We start from the raw sequence: 12,255 nt of genomic DNA on the forward strand, positions 1-12,255 counted from the left end.
ACGAGCATTAAGCAAAAGTCCACACCTGCAATACTGGCAGACCAAACAAGTAATGCATCTCACTGGGGGAGGCCTCTGAGCTCCCGGTGGGGAGAGTTTAAGATGGCCCTGGCCGCCCGAGGCCAGGGAGATAAGCACGGCTCTTTGTACACCACACAGCTCACAGAGAGAGAGAGAGATAGAGAGAGAGAGAGAGAGATGAGACTGGGATAGAGAAGAAAATATAGAGACAGAGTGAAAATGAGGGTGAAAGAGAGAGAGTGAGGGACAGAGGGAAAGAGCGTGCAAGTTGATCAGAAAGTGCCAGATTCTCTCTCTGATAGGGCGGTCTGAGTCACTCATCAGGACTATCCCAGTTACTCCTGTGGTGTGAGTGCAGGTGGACCTTGGATGTTATATCCAAACCTAGTTATATATATAAACCTTCAACACACATTTCAACCACTTCTCTTCATCCTCCTACTCAGACATACCCTATCTGAATATAGCAGCTCTTAACACGGTGGGCACTTCAAACTGAGGCCGTCCGACACTCTCTAGTTGCTGTCCATCGTGAGTTATCTGATCTATTTCCCTCATGCTACATACTACTACCTAGCGCTTTCTTAGGTCTTACTCGCCTTTAAGAAGCAGATCCTCTCCCCCTTTCTCGCTCTTCCTCCTTCTTTCTATCTCTTTATGAGGGAGACCTGGAGTGCGACTGCTCTTATCTGTGTGTGTCAGACAGCTTCCCACGTCCTCCACACAAAAGCCTGCAGGCGCTCGCGTGCACACACACACACACGCACACATACACACACACGTACAAACACACACACACACGTACACATGTACACACCGATTTAAACCCACAATACTGAACAAAAGTAAAAAGTGGACACAAGTACAAACAGACGGGCAGATTGAGGGTCAGACTCTGATATAAACCTTTACAAAAAATGTTAAATAACATTCTCAAGCATAAAAATTAATCTGCTTGCTACTTTTGAAAATGTCCAGCTGTTTTCCAGAAAAACTGAAACTGTAAACTGTTTTAAAATCCAATCAAATTTGTATAGCCCTTTTTACAAGGAATGTTTCAAAGGGCTAGACCAACCTAAACCCCCACGACAAGGGAAAACTCCCAGAAAATCCCCATACCAAACCACCATACACTACACTACACTACCACACATTCAAATAATGAATGATCAAATGCATGAAGTACAATTAGGAAATACATTTCACCACTGAATCATTTCAAATCATATTATGATTAGGCATTCCATCTGTGTGGTAAGATTAGGGTTAGCATTTTCTGGTACGGGTTTGGTTTACTCATGCATACAGCATGGAGTCAGTAAAAAAGGTTGCACTGTTCTGGTATCAAACTAGGAATAATTGGTTGCACACAGTGCTTTTAACTGTTCAGAACAATCACTGGAGTCTGGAGCATCCTAGTCCAACGAGGCTGTCTTTTGAATAAGACAAGATAAAAGGAAGATCTTATCCGGTGCTCTCAAGCCTTTCAACTAATCAAAAGGCAAAAGCAATATTTATTTTTAGCGTTGTAATAAGACTTACATAATCTTTTTATTGTAGATTAGAGATTGAGCTATAGGCATAGCAGTGTTCCCAGTGATACTGTGTTCTGGTGTCGGCTTGCTGTGCTGACACAACACGTGAGACAAGGTCATCTAAAGATAAAACAGCAGTTTGTAAATTACTTTTGAAGCAACAAAAGTTATTTGCCTTGGGAAGATCAATGGAACTCTCTATTGGGATTGTTGCTTTTGTTAACAACAAATTGAGCAGTGTTGGCCCACTTTCGGGTGTCTGCTGTTTGGTAAGATGGATTTTGTTGAATTACTTTGCATGACATTCAAGGGGACTTTAGTGTGTACTGGATTGCCATTGCATGCAGTCAGGAAAAAATGATTAATTATATCATAAAATAATTATCAACAGAGCACAGAGCAATCTCGAGGTAATGAGAGCAATTAAACCAGGATGAAATATTAATAGGGTCGGATATGACTTTACTGTAGTCTGCCAAGTCAATACAAGTGCAATAAAAAGACCAGCTTCCCCCTACAAGCGCATACACCGCTCCCCTCCACACAGGAAAACAGGGGAGAAAGACCTAAACTAAAAGAGGCATAAATTATCTACAACGATGGGCTTACAGTAAACAATGGCCGACTATAAAGTGTCTTTATGAGTATGTGGGGCCCTCTACTGTCACATAACTCATTGGAATAATGAAATGCCTGGCTGCTGAGCTGTCTCTGGTCACGGGCTGGGCTAGACCCGGAAGTCCCATCTGGACGAGGACGCACACATTTCCTTCCATTAACCTTTCAAAATGACAATGAGAAGTGTACTGTGAGTCAGATTGGAGGGTGCAGATCATAGGGAGGAGAACATGGAGGGGTACAACGTGCTGGATAAGAGGCATTTGATTGAGTCTGGACTGACCAGTATGAGAAGACAGAAACAGAGGTCTCACTGGAGAAAAGACAATATCCAAACAATGAGTCTCTCAGGTAAAGACTGTGTTATATTACTTAGTTGCTAACCCTAACCCATACTGTAAAAATCCCTGCAGAAGAGTTCCAATAAAGCCATATCTATCTCTGGGCCCATCTATTTGATACAAGGAAGCAACCTTACATACTGTAGACAGGACAACATCTCAAACAAACAACTCCTTGTTTAAGTGCATCAATGACGCTTCTAAAAGGACAGGACCTGGATCCTGTCAGTTTGTTTCCTACACAATAACACACAGTTTGGTGGGCTATATGAATAAGTTAGTCCTGTTGTATAATGTGGAATTTAAAATGCAAACGTCACAAATCTTTTATGACCATGCTCACATGGATGGAACCAGCCAATGTTTTTTGAATAACCTTATCATGTCTGTCCAATAACAGCTACCCTACGGAACACAATCCCCTCCGCAAAATCCATCCAACAGCAGTGGAGGCTGTCCTGTCAGAGTGTTTCCGGCTTACGGAGAGAGCTAAATCCGTGTTTATGTTCTCCAGGTGTCTCTCTAACACCGAGCCCTCTGAACACACAGCAGCGCTGTGTGGTTGTGTGGCCACAGCTAGGAACATGAAAAGAATGCCTCCCACAGCAATTATCAACAATTATCCTCAGCATGTCTTCTTACACATGGTGACAGCTACCACGGGCATGTGTGGGTTCTCTCCTCTGCTCGACCTGCACAGCTCAGTGTGTGCCCAGGAGGAAGGCCACATGGATGAAACTTCTGCGATCAAAGTAGCTAGCCGATTCTCATTCCAGCCAGCCTCCTAAGTCTCAACCAGGAAGATAAAGTTAAAACAGAGCCAAAGTGCACGCGTGTATGTCAGTCTGAATGTGTGTGTGAACGTGTGTGTTAGTGTGAGCCCACATGAAACAGAGAACGGGTGGGTTTGGGCTTTGTTACGTTTGAATGCCTTTGCCACCGCTGCAAGTGTTTATCCCTCTCGCTCTCCCACTCGCTCCACCTCCGCTGGTAGGAGCCCTGCTGCTGGCAGAAACATGGAGGGATTACCACTCTTCCTACCCATGCAGGCCCAGTACCACTCTCTCCCAGTTTCAACAGAGAGCACCACATCTCCCCTAAACACAGCAGCGGTAAACCTACGCACAGCTGTCTGTCAGAGTCAAACAGTTAATCCCCTTTTGGATGCAGACCAGACACCTCATAGATTAACAAACGGTGCTGAAACAGACACAAAACTGTACTGCAATTCTCATCTGGAGATGGGCTTTTGAATATGATGGAAAGGCAGACAATAATTGACAGTTACAGTAGAAATGCATTGTACAGGAAAGACAATACCGACCGTGATGCCGACTGATGTCTCTCTTCGATAGCAACTATAACACAGATCCTATGAACTGATGAGGATGTAAGAATCTTTCTCATTTGAGGAATCACACAACAGAATGTTTTCTAGTGGTTAACACCTGCTAAGGCTCAAGAGCTCACACACAAATTCACAATATTCAAAACATTAGCTTCCTAGAAGGAAGTGTTTGTGTGAATTTGTTTGTGTGTGTCTGCCTGTGTGCATGCGTTTTTGGTGCCAGCTTCCAAGTCTCTTTGGATTATGTGTGTGGGTAAGTGTGTGCTGGATTACCACAAAGACTGCGGCCTGTGTTCAGAAGGGTTTTATTACTTTTATTACTTAGAATATAGTTTTATTTTATTTTATGTAAAGCACTTTCTTGTATGAAATGTGCTGTGTAAATAAAGTCTTATTAGTATTACGCATGTGCCAGAGCACGTTTGGCCTCATGCTCCCTCCCCGTGACACTCAGCGCATGTTTGTGTGTGTGTGTTATGTATGTGTGTCCATATGCTTACATGTGTGTGTGTGTGTGTGTGTGTGTGTGTGTTAGTGGTACCAGTGCTGCCTATCACGAGGTTTCCCAGTTCCCATATGGCTGCTCCCTGGGAGCTGAAACCAAGCTGCCTTCAGGGCCAGGGCTCCTCTCTGCTCTGGCCTGCTCTGGCCTGCTAGCACTGAACCACAGAAAGAAGCAAAGAGGCCACAAGGCCAGGTGGATTTCATCAATACACACAAAATGTTGACATAGACAACCCTCTGTGAATGGGAAATGGTTTTGCACTCGTACATGTCATATTTAGAGTCCAAGAATGGCTGACTTGAGTGTAGACATTTGCCCGGATTCACTTTTGATGAGGCTGGCCATAGTAGTATCCAAATGACATGACTGTGAATGTACCCACTGCGAAAGCTACAGTGCTTGGCACAAGGCATGCGACAACTCAACACAAAACTAGATATGTCATTTGTAGAGTTAGAGGTTGTGGATGACAGCCCAGCCCTTTGGTAATCAAATTCAACAACACAGGAAAAAAAAAAGCTGTTCTTCCAAACGTATTCAGTAGGGTTTGGCCTTGGTGCCCATCCAGTCCTCCTCCACTGGTTAAAGATACTCTGCGAGGTAGAGAAGGAAGAGAATGATTTCCACTCACCCTTGTGAGTCAAATTATCCAGCTCAATTACATCCATGTAATAAATAATTTTGATTTGTCAAGAGGATCATTCACATTGCTACCCTCAGACGAGGTACCAATTAACCTTGAATGGGACCCTTATTCAGATGGCGGCTACTCTGGTAATAACATTCTGTCCTCCTCTCTTATGTCACATGACAGGCACACTGTTGTGAAATCGCTTTTGAAAAGCTTAATCTCAGTCTTGGAAGTTATGTCAGGAATGAAGCCTAAATGCTATAATACACAATGTCATGTGCTTTCTAGATCCCTAAAAAGATTGTCTTTCTCTGAGCAAATAGAAAAGGAATTCTATCCAAATAGGGAAAATCAATAGATACACTATATTTTGTGCATCGCGGGATTTCTGAGTTCAAGCAATCAATTAGAATTTTATTTTAAATGGGACATAGGGAGGCTTTCCTAGTTGTGGATTTGGTTGAAAATAATATCTCTTGTGGAATGGGATTTGAGATTCTCCCTGCCCCCTCTATCCTCTCCAGAAAAGCAGAAGCGAGTAAAGCCACTACAGCTGTATCAATCTCTGAATTCCCCTGCAAAGTTCTGAGGATTTCTGAAATCCTCAAATCCTAATGATAATGTTTCACAGAGATTTCACATCCTACACACAGACAGAACCATCCAGATGGTTCAGCACCTTTCCTACAAAGAGAAACCCCGAAAAGAACACCAAAATACCCCTGCTCATACTTTGCTGTCTTAGTCATTGACCAATCAATTAGTCTGGTCTGTCAGAAAACAGTAGGTGTGGCCACATATACATTCACTTTGCCCTCTTTCATCAATTCAAAATGGCTGTTGTGGCCTTGCCCTTCCATGCTAGCAACCTTTATCTTTCAGTATCGGCCAAACAATCTCGGCGCACACACTGAGGGGTCATTTCTCATCTTCCTCTCCTGCCAGAAGACACCTTATTGAGCTCTGCACGCCCACAGAGAGGAGGGGGTCGAAGGTGATTGCGATGCCTTCCCCTCACACTGTGCACCTGACAAGCTCAAGCTGTGTTCACTGCAACAAGCAGAAACAACTCATATCAAAACCAGGAGCTCATACTGAAACACAGAATAAATAAAATATGTATATATATATATAACACATTTCTGAACTTGAGAACTCACAGGTACAGGGATGATTATTACTTTCTTTCATTATATAATATGAGAAAGGGTAAACAGAAGAAAAATATTCTGTGACATTCCTAATAAGAAATTAAACCAGGCTGACAGTGAGACATTTTGTTTTTCAGAATTCTACATACACGCCTGGAAATAAAAAGGTACAGAAATGTTCTCTTGGAGGGTTTAATAATTATAATTAAAAAAAATGCTACCCAAGAAAATTCTAATAGGGACGTTTGAACTGTTTGCAAAGGCTATACACAAACTAAAACTCAAGACACCCACTTTGACCTTCAACATATTGTACTTGAAGAAAGAAATGTTTACAGATTCTCTTTGGTAAATTCTTTATGAAAAGCCCATTTCTTTCATGTGAGCTCAGCCCATGCTGCTTTAAATAGGCTCTTGCATCACTGGGGGGCCTATAGATGGGATCTGATGTGGTCAGGGTCAAAATACGCCGTGTCCGTGGAGAAAATAGGCCTGCTGGTTTGCAATAACCACCAGTCTGCTGGGCAGCTGTAGCCCAGGTCCAGGCACATCTCCCCCTCCCAGGGCACCCAGGGTTTAGCTAGGCTTGAGCTTTAACAACATGCCCAGGGGAGGGCTGGAGGAGGCTGCAGCTCTGAGGCTGCTGAGGCTGCTGGAAATGAAGAAAAAAAATAACCCTCCACAAGATTTCTCTATCCAAGCTGGAGACCTCTGGCAACATGGTTTCTTTATCTCCGTTTGTTTTGTCCCCAAACTGTCTGTAAAGTGAAACGCTTTAAAGGATTAGCTGTGTTGCATGTCTGATGTGCTTACCTGTATTGTGCTGTCTCTCTGCCATAGGTTCACTCATAGGGCTGAGCCCACCAATAACGGCCTGCACTTCTGTGCTGGGGCAAAAGAATGATCAACCTGGGGAAGGGACCAAGACACAGTTTAGGATGGGGGCACACACACACACACACACACACACACACACACACATACACACTGCTGTATTATCTGTGTAAGTAGTTTGGGGAATGGGTTGCAAATCTCTTGAATTGTCTTGAAATTGAATTACAATAGTGGTCAAATAATCCCTCCCAACCCATACAATCTGTTGTGTAATAGACGACATTGCCAGTTCTGACCAAATCTAATCTAGTCCTGCAGCGCTCCTAAAGGGCACATCAAATCAAAATCAACATCAAAATGACCCACATGAATGCAGATGACCAGATGACCTGATGCTCATTTTTTCATGGATAAGATTTGGTCACAATTCTAGAAGCTCTCGTCTCCAACCTCATTGAAATGAAACATGACCATCGGCTGCACTGAGGACGTGTAATCTAACTGACTCATGCACGTCTGGGTGTTTAGGTGGATTTCTAAGAGCTTTATGTCAAAGATTTCCCACTCCGTAGAAGGTCTTACTCCAGGAAAGACCTTACGTCAATATCCGCAAATCCTGTCTGGCAGACTGAAGCAATGGATGCGTTGGCGCTGTCTAAGCTTTGACTGATAAGGCCTGGGTAAGGGAGTGCATGTGAACTCAAACGGTATCGGCATAAACTCAAATCTGTCTTTGCAGCTCAAATCCCTGTAAATGAGTCAGGCTGGCATGTTCCAAAAAACAAAAAAACAACTGAACTAACACGGTTGAAACTAAAAAATAAAGTAATACTATAGTAATCCACGGGAGAAACTGCACTGTTATAGCCACACTATGCAAACTACGCATTTTACCTAAGTAACTTAATACAGTTACCTAATTGATACCTGGAGTAAATGTGTTGTAGTCACAAAGGAACTGCTCATTACACCCTGACGGTTAATGATCTTGTGTTGGTAACATGACTTTCAACTGCTCTTTTGCTCATCCACTTGCCACAACTCCCTTGTTTACTGTATGATGTTTACTCCCTTGTTTACTACTTGCAATGTTTGGGACTGTCTCGTTGTTATGATCAGTGACCTATGCTCTTTTGTAAAGCTCTCTCTTGGAAGTCGCTTTGGATAAAAGCGTCTGCTAAATGAATAAATGTAATGTAAATGTAAATGATGATCTTTCCATAATACCATAAAAACTCTGTATATACCAGTATCCATAGTAACAGCAATGTGGTTAATGTACACTTTAGTCTTGGCCAAAGAAATACAGTTTGTCACAGTGCTAGATTAAGTAATGAATGTAAAACTGCTAATTCAAGTCTATCCACTGACTAGTGTGACTGACAAACGCGTGCGGTAGTGGGCATTCTGCTGTGTGAATTCACTGTGTCAGAGGGCTTCTCAGAGAAATTAAGTTAATCCTTTCTGACAGAAATTAATTGCTGCAAAATAATGTTTAATATCATACCCGCCTTGAATAATTATATCTAAGTACACCTGCCAAACTCAATGGCTGTCTGTATGAGCAAATGCCATTGAGGATGAATGATTTAACATTTTAGAATATTAAAGGAGTTAAGAGACAACTGACAGAAAATACGAAATGTCTCCAGTGGTCCTGGGGCCCACTGCCCTGCATGTTTTAGATGGTTCCCGCTTCCTACAAATCTGACTCAAATGAATGGATCGTTATCAAGATTCCGCAGAGCTTGATGACAACCCATTCATTTGAGTCAGATGTGTTGGAAGAGGGAATCCAAGGTTGAGAAACACTACATTATAGCTCCTTTTTTGGCAGTTAATAAAAATAGGCAAGCTGAGCATGTTCTAATATCAATTGCATATGTTCATGCCAGGAGACCCATGAAAGACCAATAGCTTTATGTTCACAGATCACAGGATTTTCCTCTCAGAAAGATGCTGATGCAAACATTAACAACAAAGCAAATTTGAAGTTTCAGCTGTGACAAAAAGGTTTGCTCAGTGTCACTCATCTCATGAATCTCCTGTCAGAGATATTTTCCATGACGCTGTTGCTGAGAGACATCTGCGGCAGTAAATGTCCCCCACACGTTACAAAAGAGGACATATTCCAGGCTGACATGATAGCTGGGTCTGCCACTGTCCTAAGAGGAGATCCTTCCTAAACTCACTCTGAGAGTACAAAGTGGGCCCGCTGTCCTCTTTTTAAATATTTATCTTAAATAAATATTTCCAATCCCTGGTGATTCGCTTTTTTAAGTCAGCAGATTACACGTTTGCTTCTTGGAAAGCAGCTTTGAACTGGAACATCAAGAGGTGGAATAACAAAAAAGAGGTGTTTTGGTGTCCTTCCAAAGTAAATGTGGGGCCCCACCAGTAGATCTCAATTTATCCCACATCCAAGCCATAGCCAACCAGTCTAAGGAATCAGGTTCAACATTTCCTACAGTTCAATATAGGTCTTACCCTACAAATTAGTGCCATTTCCAGTTACGGTAAATGAGTGTCCAGTACGTGTATGTACGAGTGTGCATCAGTGTAAATTCCTTCAGTACAACACTTACAGATGTAGTGGCAGGGATTATGCAGTGGTGGTGTTCCCTTAGGTCAGGATTCCATCTTCACACCTCAGCAAAGGCCTCACTACAGATCTCATTCTGACCATCACAGCCACCTGTGGGACGACAGAGGGGAACAGGCAGTGCTTAGATTCCTCTCTGGTGGTGGAACTTTGATAAAGTACAAACCTTTTGACAATATGATAGACCTGTGGGCTTGTCTGTTGCCAGGGGCAATTTCCAAGTTCATGTCGATGTTATATGTAAGGGATAATGCCCGACGAGGTGTCCAATATCACCTGATAATGGACGATGCGGAGGCGTGAACTGTCCGACGCGCAGCGGAGTGGAGTCAATTATCAGGTGATATTGGACACCTCGAAGGGCATTATCCCACTTACACCATAGTACTTGCAATTTTTTTTGCCAATTTACAAACATTAATTTATGTTTTCAGGCTTTTTGCAAAATAAATCTTACGTTTTTTAACGTTAGCCAACTGATATTTTATAATCCGCTCAGCTCATAGAACCAACACCGGCTTTCCCTTGGTTGAGCTATTAGCCCACTATTATTTTCACTAACAAAGTATCGGCCATATACTAGTACTAGGCTACAGTATGGCCGCAGCCTGTGGAGCGAGTTGAATAGCAAATGGATGTGAGGTGACCACATCAAAGTTTACAAATTATATTCTCCAAACGGTGATTATAATTTGAAAGTATGTTTAATAACAAGACTAGCCAGCTATCGAGCCATGTCATCGTCCATTATCAGGTGATATTGGACACCTCGTCGGGCATAATCCCTTACATAATGGACACCCCTGCAGCCAATCAGAATCGAGTATTCACCCAGACCATGGTATAAATAATAATAATGTAGATGATATCTGGACTCGACTTCTTAAAATACATCTGTAATACATCTGTATTTTGGTGTCTTTTCCCCCGACTCCATAAGGGAAACCATTCATATATAACCCCCTCACAAACTGGTTACAAGAATAAACCAAGGAAACTATACCCTTTCTAACGTATTCAAAAAACACACAGTGTGTTTATTCAATTTCAATCCGAGCTACACTATATACATCATGAAAATACAATATGATACATTTACATTTAGTCATTTAGCAGATGCAATACATACAGTTAAAACAGTACTAAGCATATAAATGCACTGCACATGAAATATACAGAGGAAATAAATACAGGTATGGTTAATATACGTACGTCATGGAGTCATCACAACGTAGTCTCAGAACGTCTATCATTGGAGATGGGAGCTTTCAAGGCCTGCAAGTTGTGAGAAGTTCATGAGTTCCCTTATCTATCTGAAAAAGTTTGGTCTTTGTTCTTCTACAAAAACCCTGTACGGAGAACCCAGCTTTGACTGTTCCACCCTAGAGTGTGCCTCTAAAAATAGGGCTGGAAAACTGAGAGGCTATAAAAAGCAGGTGAAACAGACAGAGTAGATCTTGCACTAAGCAATTCCATGTTTTCAAATCCATATATATCTTGTTGGGGGTGGAGGAGAGGCTGAGATGGTACTTTTAGTTCGAGGGCACATCTCTTCCTCTTCCCTATGTGGTCTCCTCCAGAGGGGTTTGCTCCTCTCCTCCGCTGTGTGTCGGCCTTCTGCTGGAGCTCTGTTAGCGATGCCGGCGCCAGCACCATCCATCAGGGGGGCCGACACGCCGTGAATCACAACCAAGCGGCCACTGACAACAACAACAACAACAGCAGTCAAGGTAGCAGACTAAACCCAAACCCAGGATCAGGATTTATCTGCAGGAGAGAGGCCGGTCCTTCCCAGAAACCATCAGTCAGCTTTTATTACTCATTAGGTCCCCAGACTACTGACTTGACATTACTTGGCTGCTTACCAAACCCTTTCTGCTTAGCCTTCATGCACAACTTTTCTGTTCGTGAAGAGTCCTGTTAAACTGTGGCTTTACTGGTCCGTACATCTCAAACACTATCCAATCCCATTATAATGTCCTCTAATGAAGAGGTGCTGGAGTGCTAACAGTTCATTAAGCCATAATTACTGTAGAACATACTTTTACAACTATCATATACTCTAAAACTGCATCAGTAGATTTCAATTGTCTTCAATGTCCCACCATATAATGTAATTAGCCTCATCTTGGAATGTTTGCCTACTTAAACATTTTTATGAGCTCTAACTACAGACACTAGCAGGAGTGGTTCTGCTAATCCGGATATCTATGGATATCTTTACTCCTGGGATGTCTCTCTTCCTCCTCATCTGCCTTCCTCGTCCCTCTCTCCTGAGGCCTGCTGTGTATCCTCCCACATACACCTCTGTAGGATCAGTCTTCGCCGCTCGTCCATGCAATCAATTTCCCTCCATGTCACCCCGCAAATGGACACCATTACCGTGACTGAGGAGTCCAGCTTATCTGGAAATTGTGAGCGACTGTGCTCCTAATCAAAGTGACATGGCTGCTCTGCCAGAGACCAGAGGAACGACGTGCCCCGGCGGCTACCAGACCAAGGAGCAGATACATCACCCGCCCCATCACCCGCCACCCTCCACCACACACGCTGCCCCACACCTGAATCACTGCACCCTATACTCTTCCACATAATAGCTTACCGGTCTGTCAAACACCCAAACTACAATGCCTTGAAGTCCACTCCTGACCTCATCGTTATTATAACGC

General features: G+C 42.9%; 1 protein-coding gene across 1 annotated transcript in view; it reads right to left on the reverse strand.

Moving 5' to 3' along the window:
* Positions 1–12,255, reverse strand: part of lrfn2b (leucine rich repeat and fibronectin type III domain containing 2b) — a 50,009-nt gene that overhangs the window by 12,012 nt on the left and 25,742 nt on the right. Inside the window, exons 3-4 of the mRNA XM_047021287.1 lie at positions 9,570–9,679; positions 6,964–7,059 (exon numbers count right to left, since the gene is read on the reverse strand). The gene's annotated coding sequence lies outside the window, so the exon portion shown is untranslated. The remainder of the gene's footprint in view (positions 1–6,963; positions 7,060–9,569; positions 9,680–12,255) is intronic.

Source organism: Hypomesus transpacificus, chromosome 6 (genome assembly GCF_021917145.1).
Source record: "Hypomesus transpacificus isolate Combined female chromosome 6, fHypTra1, whole genome shotgun sequence".
Classification (NCBI taxonomy): Eukaryota; Metazoa; Chordata; class Actinopteri; order Osmeriformes; family Osmeridae; genus Hypomesus; species Hypomesus transpacificus.